The 10,475-nt window shown below is 34.7% G+C and overlaps 1 pseudogene; it reads left to right on the plus strand.

Annotated features, from left to right (window-relative positions):
* Positions 1-3,424: 3,424 nt before the first annotated feature.
* LOC145061716 (epidermis-specific secreted glycoprotein EP1 pseudogene) lies at positions 3,425-4,929 on the plus strand (annotated as a pseudogene).
* Positions 4,930-10,475: the final 5,546 nt, after the last annotated feature.

Raw genomic sequence — 10,475 nt, forward strand, 5'->3', positions numbered from 1 at the left:
CTTTGATCCATACTTGTGTTATTTCCAGTTTTCGCATTCATTATTTTACCTGTTATAAAGATCCAAACGATCTTCAAGTTAGTTTTATAGCTTATCAAATACCATACCTATTCATTCATAATTCTTTTCTCTTCTTCTCACAATCACACACTTCTTTTGCTTGATAAATTCAAAACCAATGGCTCCTAAAAGGGTGAACTAGTCAGAAAATGAACAAGATAACTTAGCATTAGCATGGGTAGCTATTTCAGAAGACCCATAAATACCTCCTAATTTTTGGGTAAAAGTTGGAAACGTTTTCCATGATTTAATGGGTTGCTAAAGTCGTAATCTTGATGAAATATGTTTGAAGTTTCGCGACATGAAGGTTAAATGTCTTGAATTCAATGGGATTTATAACTTTGTTATAAAAAACAAAGACAAAGGCGACCCGTTTGTTGTGGCCAGGCATCAATATGTGTGACAACCCACAATTTCTATCCTGTAAAAGTCAAACTTGGTCAATTAAAGTCAAACATTCAATCAGGGGTTTTTCCCTCTCAAATTTCATCCTCTTCCTCTTCTTCTTCAAGGGAACTTGCTTAGGACCTTCACTTATTCATCAAATCTCCAAGATCTTTGGGCTGTGAACTCAAGAACATCGAGTGTTCTTGGGTCGTGAACTCCTTGTAGCCTCCCATCTTTGCTTATAACACTTCTTTTGTAAGTGTTTCTTGCATCCTAGGTTGTTTTCCTAATACCTTAGAGGTTATATTCACTAATTGTGTACATATATGCTACGTAAATTGCTATTTAGGACTTGTTTTGACCTGGGAACTAGCTTGTGAAATCAAACATCCTGTATAGAACTTCCATTCGAATCACTCACACAAGGTGAGTTCATACCCCTACAAATTTCAGTGTTATGCTTTTAAATGCTTCTTAAATGCTTTTAAGGGGGAGAATACAAGTAGAATACGACATAATTGTGTGAAAACACTTACGTGCGGAAACATCAAATGAAAGGATTTCTTATACTCAAATACTTGTTAAAACCATTTTAAAACTATTCTTAGATTTCTGTTTTTATCAAATTCATATTTGTGTATCTATTTACATATAAGTATACTTTAACGGACTTAGGACTATTTCTAAATACATTGACTCTTGTTCCTTGTTTGGTTGTGGGCTTAGGGTAGGATCACTAGTCCGAGTGTCAGCTAAATCATAGTTATACTTATTGAATACATACATGAATATTAAACCCATTTTAAGGAACATACTAACTCGGTTGCTTATGTTGAACAATTGAGTCTCTTCTACAAATCAGTAACAGTTCAAACAAGCATACTAGTAAACTTTAATAGATATAGTTTAGAGGATTTCTACATACTATTTCTAGATCAGAGAAAACATACATGAGTCAGTACATACATACTATTAGTATACATTTACAAGAACAAGAAGGAACATACATACTATAACAAGAACATGAAGGAACATACATACTATAACAAGAACAAGATAACTAAAACATGATGAAACTATTTCAGGACATAGCAATATACTTGCTACGTCACACTCTTATAACTAGAGTCTCCTGTAGGGAGAGTGTTAGTTTGTGTATATATCTATACTGGATTGACAATCTTACACCTTGCTTCTAGCTACAGTAGGACATGAAAGTCTACGGGTGACAAATGTCATAACTTTTCGACGCCTGAAGAATGTCGTGTTTCACATTAGTCAAGCAAGCATGGTTATAAAGTTATCACATTTTAACCTTAAGATTAACCAAACTGGTTACAAGGTAGTTAATGCTTCAATAGTGTAATTTATACAACACTACTATAAGTCTTAATTTTTCCATTTACTTTCATACAGTGATATTCTCACAAGAGAAACGCATACTATTTTTCAAGTAAAGATAGTTACCAATATGGAAAAACATACATTTATACTATTTCAAGTACAAACATATATTTTACACTTTATTTAAAAGAACAGAACATACAAATAGTTGAGTCTTGGTAGAAAACTACTTTTCATTTAAGTAGAAAATATAGGATTTTCTAGAAAGATACAAACATTTTTACTTTACATATACAAACATTTTCATTAAACAAATGCAAACATTTGACACAAAAATACTTATGCACTCACTCAACTTTTATGGTGATACTCTTTTTTAAAATAACATGTATTCTCAGGTCACTAGTAGTTAGGTACACTAGACCAGGCTTTGAGAAGACGGCGCATGTTCAAGACTCGTCTTTTTATTTTGATATAATTTTTGGTGTCTTACAACTTTACATAGAACACACTTGTATTAACTATATTATTAATGCAATGGATGTTGTTGCTTGTTTTACTATTGTGCATTGTTATGATAATGTACATGACGTCATCCGCCCCTGAATGTTTCCGCCATCTCGATTTGGGGTGTGACAATATGAAGACACGAAATACACATCGTTTAAATACGTAAAATATTGGTGAAAATTGAGAAAGTCCCCAAAATTTAGTCATTAAAAATAAGGGTTAAAAACTAGTTTAAGTTGTTTGTGGTTCCATTTTTACGTATTTTTTATTGTTATCTTTTTCCATTTTATGTTATGTGTTTTAAATTAATGTAATCTTTGTTTCATTGAATAAAAAACTAATTTAAATATATATATATATATATATATATGTTTTATTGTGTTTGTGAATTAAATTTAAATAAAAACATATGTTTTATTGTTTTGATATATTTTTGAATTAAAATAAAATATAAAAATGATGTGGAATGATGTGTTTAATAGTTGGTATCCCATAATTAGTGATAGAGAGTGTGGTGATAATATGACACCCACCACTATAGTGGTTAGTGGTGGGTATAACCGATGGTCTTATGTCCTCTACTATTGATGACTTATTAAACTTGTTTTATGTTTTTTTTTATTTACAGCAAATTGCTAAAATCATCTCTATGGTTTGGTTAAAATTGGACATTTGGTTCCTAACTTTTCTTTTGCACTAGGATCGTCGATGTGGTTTGATTTTGTTACGTTTTTCGTCCCTACGGTTTGGTCAAAATTGTACGTTTGCTCCCTAACTTTATGTATATAATGGACGAAAAACCTAACTAAATCAAATCATATGGAAAATGAGAATGCAAAAGAAAAGTTAGGGAACAAAAATGCAATTTTGACTAAACCATAGGAACGATTTCAGTAATTTACTTATTTATTTATTTATTTATTTATTTATTTATTTATTGATTTTGTTAGAGTTGGCTTTCATAGTTTGTAGATTTGGAATTCAGATATCCCTTCCACTAAAAAAGCAAGTTGCAATACACTCATTTTCTCTTTTTCATTAGTTTTCCATTATTGTTTCGATAATGGCGGCTGGGCGAAGGCACCCCACCTTCAATTAATAGCGTGGGTTTCAACATATAATCTGGTCTATATAGACGGGTTCTTTCATCCACTAAAAAAACCACCAAAAATGGCTTCTCCCCATTGCCTCTATGCAATTTCGCTTCTACTTTTGCTCAACTTTCAACTATTTTCCACCATTTCCGAAGCTGTTGTGCCAGCTTCAGACACCTTCAGTTACGTAAACGAAGGTGTTTTCGGAGATTATATCGTAGAGTACGATGCAAATTATCGTTTTCTTCCTCCCTTTTCTAACCCATTCCAGCTATGTTTCTACAACACCACCCCTAACGCATACACTCTAGCTCTACGTATGGGTACAGTCCGATCCGAGGCGCTTATGCGTTGGGTTTGGGAAGCCAACCGAGGCAACCCAGTTCGTGAAAACGCTACCCTCACCTTCGGTACAGATGGAAACCTTGTCCTGGCGGATGCTGATGGCCGGATTGCTTGGCAAACGAACACCGCCAATAAGGGTGTCGTCGGTTTTCAGTTGCTCCCCACCGGTAACATGGTTCTTCATGATGGCAAGGGTAATTTCATATGGCAAAGCTTCGACTCCCCAACTGATACTCTCTTAATCGGTCAATCTCTTCGAGCTGGTGGTGTCAGTAAGCTGGTGAGCCGGGCTTCCGCCGAGAGCAACACCGATGGACCATATAGCTTGGTGATGGAGCCTAACATGCTAGCCTTGTATTACAAGAGCCCTAATTCACCTCGCCCAATGCTTTATTGGTCCTTATATGTTGACAGAGTTAGTGTGCTCAATCTAACTCTTACTTCAGATACAGCTACAGCTGAGGGTTTTCTCTATTACTTCGAGTTTCTTTACTTTACGACAAACTCCCAGGCTGCTTCGGATGTCGACTTGACCTACGCCCACACACGATACAACAACACGTTATCTTATCTTCGAGTAGGGATGGATGGGAACCTTAGATTCTTCACGTATAATCCAAACGTGCAAGTCTACGCCTGGGATGTGGCTTACGAGTTTATGGGCAGAGATTCCTTAGAAAGTGAGTGTCAGTTGCCGGAGCGATGTGGGAAGTTTGGGCTATGTGAGAATAGTCAATGTGTCGCATGCCCAACACCAAACGGACTAAGTGGGTGGAGCACAGATTGTGAGGCAAAGAAGGTGACATCTTGTAAAGCAAGCGACTTTAGCTACTATAAGCTTGAAGGTGTTAACCATTTTATGATAAGGTACACCAGGGGAGATGGTGGAACGAAGCAAAGTGATTGCGAAAGCAAATGCACCAAGGACTGTAAGTGCATGGGATATTTCTACCACACGGCTGATTCGAGGTGCTGGATTGCTTACGATTTGAAAACATTAACTAAAGTCAGAAACTCGACTCATTTGGCGTATATCAAAACACCAAAGAATTAGCGGCATTGTCGAAATCTTTGAATTGCCAATTTCCTCTTTCAACAGCATTTGGTTTTGTTTCCTCCATTGAGTAAATCTATTAAGATTTGAATAAACATGGATATCCGTCAAAGATATGACCCAAAGATTGGATAATTGTTGTTTTTTTTTTTTTAATTAAAAAGTTAATAGAATTTATTTTACCGAAAAATAGGTATTTACTGAAAGCAACCAATGATATTTCTTCTTATCGAGAAGCTACACGCGGAACAAACCTTTCGTCAGGATGTTGTGGCTGAGAAGGGTACACGTAAGCACCACCACAGGTCCTGTAAGATAGTGTTTGGTACATACAATAGGACGGGAAGCAAAAAAATTTGAAAAGGTGTTTGGCACACATGAACATGACAAAATAAAATTTTGACCAAGTCAATAGGACTATTCATCATGATTTTAGTTCCAAATTAGTGATTTTATTTTAGTTAAAATATCAATGTAATTTTGTTTCGATTAATTCAATTCTTTCAATAATTTTGTTTCGATTCTTGTTTGATGGGCTATTTACAGATTTTCTATACTAGATCATATGCAATCGGTAATTTCTTTTTATAGTTTGAGGGTTTTTATTGTGAATGGTATTGATTACTAGTCTTGAGTCGGGTTTCAGTCGCACCACCACGGCCTTGGTTTTGTGAAGTTTTATGGATGGATGCAATGGTGCTTAATTAATATTTGTTGTTTGTAACATTTGTGACGGAATAGTTGCTGCCCTATAGGCTGTCAAGGAAGCATGGAAAAACACTGTACCGTCGAGTTTGAATGTGGGCTCAGACCCATGTTGTGATGTACAAGAGTAATTAATATCAATCTCCAAATATTATTCGGAGTGTACAGTAATACAAGATACATGATTAGGGTAATTCAAATACAACAATAACTAAGAGTAGATAGATCAATCTTGTTAATGTAATCTTATCGTTAATACCCCACCCCCTCCCCCCTCGGGTCAAGCTAGAAGGTGGTGGACCAACACTCAGGTTGGATCTAAAATGCTCAAACAAAGGTCATGGAAGACTTTTATTAAAAAGATTTGCCACCATACATGTGGTTGGAATAAAACAGGTAAGAAGCTTTCCGGATGTGACCGACTAAATGATAATCTATATCAATGTGTTTGACATGTTTATGGGCAACAAGATTCTAACTATGAAGGATTGCACTCTTTTTGTCCAAATATAGACATGGCGTAGGAGAGATTGGAATGTGAAGCTCTCGTAAGAGATGAGTAATCCAAATGATTTTAGAAGTAGTGTTTTCCATAGCCCTATATTTTGATTCATACTAGAACTAGACATAGTAGGTTGCTTCTTAGCATATCAGGAGACAATATTTCCACCAAGAAAGATAGAATAAAAATAGGTAGAGCGTCGTATCATGATACAACATGCCCAATCAGCATCTGAGTGGACAACAAGAGGAATAGTTAAAGATCGTTGGTAATGAAGACCAAAAGATAAGGTTCCTTTTGCATATCAAAGAATACGCTTGACTGGTTGAAAATGAGTTGTTGCTGGTGCATGTAAGAACTGACTAACTTGATTTACCGCGTAGGATACATCAGGACGAGTGATGGTGAAGAATTGCAAAGTACCAACCAGAGAACGATAGAGAGTTTGGTCATGGAGCGGGTCACCAATACTAGTGAAGGCCTCTGAGGTAGCAAGTTGAGTAAAAACAGGTTTTTCATCCAATAAACCAGCACTACTATAAAAACAGCCTTTTACGACGCTCATTGCGTGTCGTAAAACGCTCAGACGATGCGCAAATGTGCGTCAAGAAAGGCCCTGTCATAAAGAGAGACGGCACGCATTTATGACGCACATTTACGACGCGCGGTTATGACACGCAATGCGTATCAAGGAAGGCTCTGTCATAAAGGAAGACGACATGCATTTGCGTGTGGTAACCTTACGATGCGCGTGTTTATGACACGCAATGCATATCAAGGAAGCCCCTGTCAAAAAAGACCATGTCATAAATGAAGATGACACACATTTTTGCGTATCATAATTTTAAATGTTCTAAAAAATATATATTTATATATTTATTAATTTTTAAACTAAATTTGCATTTAATGTCTCATAATAGAAATAAAATATCATATACAAAAAATACACTCCATTGCATAAAACTTAATGTCATACAATTCTATTTCTTACAATATCTAAATTTGCATCTAATCTACTCCGTACATCAAATTCCAACTAAGTAAAGTTGCATCTTGCCTTTCATAATTCTTTAAGACTAATGCTCCAAGCAGCTGATTATATGGATAAGCAGTTGTACATTGGCCGATCTCACTTAAGAATGACTTAGGCAAATTCAACTCCAAGTCTTTACTGCATCTTGCTGATAATGCTGCAAGATTTGAATCAAGTGGCTTCATATTCCTTTCTTCCATCAACTTTACCTGATGCACAAAATACACGAAACAAACTACAAGGTCTTTATCCACTAAAATCAACAAAACATACAAATTGCAAACAAGAAATAAAACCTCAAATTTTGTTGCATCAAAGTTCAAAAACATACCCACAAAGAACACTAGTTGTCCATGGAACAACCTTGCGATATTCTGCCCACATAAATAATAATTAAAAAAATATATTATTGTGCATTTAAAAAGGTAGTAGGAATGAAACAAAAAATGATTAGAAACTAAAATACTGATGAAATGTATGTATGTCATGCATAAGAAATGATATTATTATTATTATTGTAAAAATAAAAAAGGAAAGGAAAGGAAAGGAGACTGTTGACCTTAACATGTGTATTAGGAAACGCAGAAGTGCACAATGTTTCCGGTGTCTCATCTGCAGGCTTTGTTCTTGGGACACTAAGAACAAAAGCACTTAATTGGTCCCACGTTGCAGCGGTTGATGCTATCCTATATCCACCATCCCATCTTCTATGAATACCTTCACTTGGATACAAAAGTCCAGCTCCACAACCTGAATCAATTCACATCAATCACTTATTAAATATGCATAAAAATACCAATCAGCCTAATTCTTCATCCCTTATTACTCACACTCCAAAAAAGGAGAAAAATATGGTTACAATGGTATGTCCTTTATTCATGTATATTTGTGTATAACTTTTATATAATTATATCCATGTTCTTAAGCACTTTTCTACTCGTTTTAGATAAAGCCTACATCAGAAATGAAACAACAAAAGCCAAAATTGAAGGCTCATGACTTAAATTTTGTGAAGGCTAAAACAAAGGAAATTAAAATTTTACACATGAAGGAAAAAGAAAAGAAGGCACCTCAACCTGCTACTCCCATTGCACATTCTGTGAGAAAAACTATAAAATCAGAAGTGAGTGTTAACATTTAACATTTTCTTTTACTATATTTGTCACTTTCTCTTTTTTTCTTTTGACATAAAACTATTAAAATCGCATGGATGAATCATGAATATGTTATGTTAGGAATCAAGTATGAGTTTTGTGAAGGCAAAAGTATTCCTCTAAATATAAGGTATCATTTTTTTGGCATTTTACTTTAAATAATTTGTCTTCTTGTAGTTATACAAGTTGTGTCATTTACTCATTTCATATATATTGTAACATTTGCAGCATTGTGAAAGAATATAAATCTTTAAAACCAATGGAAACCAAGTCTTTGATGTTGGAGAAGAAATCTGCCAACAGGTTTGGAATATATAATTCCATAGGATTTGGAATTGGATTCCATTCCAATCTTTTTTTTTAACATTTGCTTTATATTTATAGGATTAAATAAACTACAATGACATCAAGTGTCACTAAGGGCTCTACAAGGGCTCTACAGGATTCACTTTTAGGAGCGATCAACGAGCAGAAAAAAGGAAAGAGGCAAGACAAGACAAGTGTCTATTGTGCTTTTTTTTTCTTGAGATATTAGACTTAAATGATATATTTAAATGTTTATTTTTTTAATTTTTCAGGAAAAAAGGGTAGCTGACATGGATCAACATTCATATTCTTCATATGGAGGACAAGGACTTACCTTCAAAATCAAGGATATGGTCAGCAACAGCAGCAACTTGATCAGTATGGTAAGCCCCTTGCCTACAACATGCCGCCACAACAGCATGGACCATATGGTCAGCCTTACGGACCACCTCCACCTCGTTAGCAGCAGCAGCAGTAGCCTTACCCTATGTCAATTTGGCCCACCCAACAACCTTACCCTCAGTATGGTACTGCTGCCCCTGCTCCTATTAATAATGACGGGTATAATCACCCTGGTGGTTACGCTCCTCCTCCGCCGACTTCTAGGTATGGACAGCAGGTGGCACCTGGTTATGCTCCTCCATTACACCATTACCACAACAATGAAAACATTAACTAATTAAAGAATTAAATAATTAAATAATTAATTCTTACCAAAATCAAGAATAGTAGGGTATAATGTTCCATTTTCACCCTCATTAATATAGTCAAGCTCCTCAAAGAAACGTGCAGCCCATTCATCAACTAACCCAACAACATATGAAGAAAGGGTATAACGGTCATACATGAGAACAGAGTAAGAGCTATATATAGAGAAAGGGTAAAATGGTCAGACAAGATGAAAAGGTAAAAAGGAGTGTCTGAATAGTTAACTATTAAGAGGAGCTCTATTAACTATTAAGTGAAAAAGAAATAAGAAACAAGTAGTAAGATTAAAGAAAAAAAATGAAGAATAATCACATTAAAAACCTCATCAACAAGGAGTGGGATAAATATGGTGAGCATTTTGGACCTGAGATCCACATGATCCGCCTCTTTAGTTGCCTCTGTTGTCCAATTAAATCACCAAATTTCAATGTTCTTGATTCCAACTCCTTAAAATTTTAAAAAATAAATAAGACTAAGTAGTTTTTTTTTTTAATGTCAAACCCAAGAGAAGTAGTTCAGCAATCTTCACACCAACAGGGCTGAATCTCAGATATATCCAGATGCAAATCTAATGTTTAAATACAATTACAACATAGTTCAAAGAAAAAAATTATAAAAAAACACTCGTTTGGCTGTGAGTTTTTGGATTACCTGAAGGAAGTATATAACTCCATTTGACAATGAAATATGCAGGTCTGAGTTTATCAGCTGGAAGGCTTCTTGCCTGATATTCAGAGGCATGAACCAAATTTATTATTTATATCAACAAAAAAACATTACAAAATTGTGACTAAAGATAATAAAAAAAGGATTACATCGTTTTTTAATTGTGAATACCTGATGGTATATCTCAGCTTAGAATAACACAAGTGACATGTATGTTGAGAAAATAGAAAACTAGGAAAATCCAAATTAAAGAGCTCTTACTATGGAAAGGCATATGAATGTATAAGAATCAAATATACAGGTAGATAAAAGGTAAAGAAACTATGAAAATGAGTAGCAACCTTACATCCATTAACCACAAAATTCATCAAGTGGGAAACTTTTTGTGTTGTCTATCCGTATTTTGGTACTCTCAATTGAATGTGAATAAGTTGCACTTGTGTGTTTATTCAGACATGATTACAGTCTTATACACTTAAGCAACCACAAATCATAAATTATATTTTAATCTGAAAAATAATTTAAAAAAAAAAACCCAAATTATATTTTCCTATAATCTCCAGTTGATAGTCACACCAAAAATATTAAACCCCCAAAAATTATCATA

This window comes from Lactuca serriola, chromosome 7 (genome assembly GCF_051521515.1).
Source record: "Lactuca serriola cultivar US96UC23 chromosome 7, Lser_US96UC23_V15, whole genome shotgun sequence".
Lineage (NCBI taxonomy): Eukaryota > Viridiplantae > Streptophyta > Magnoliopsida > Asterales > Asteraceae > Lactuca > Lactuca serriola.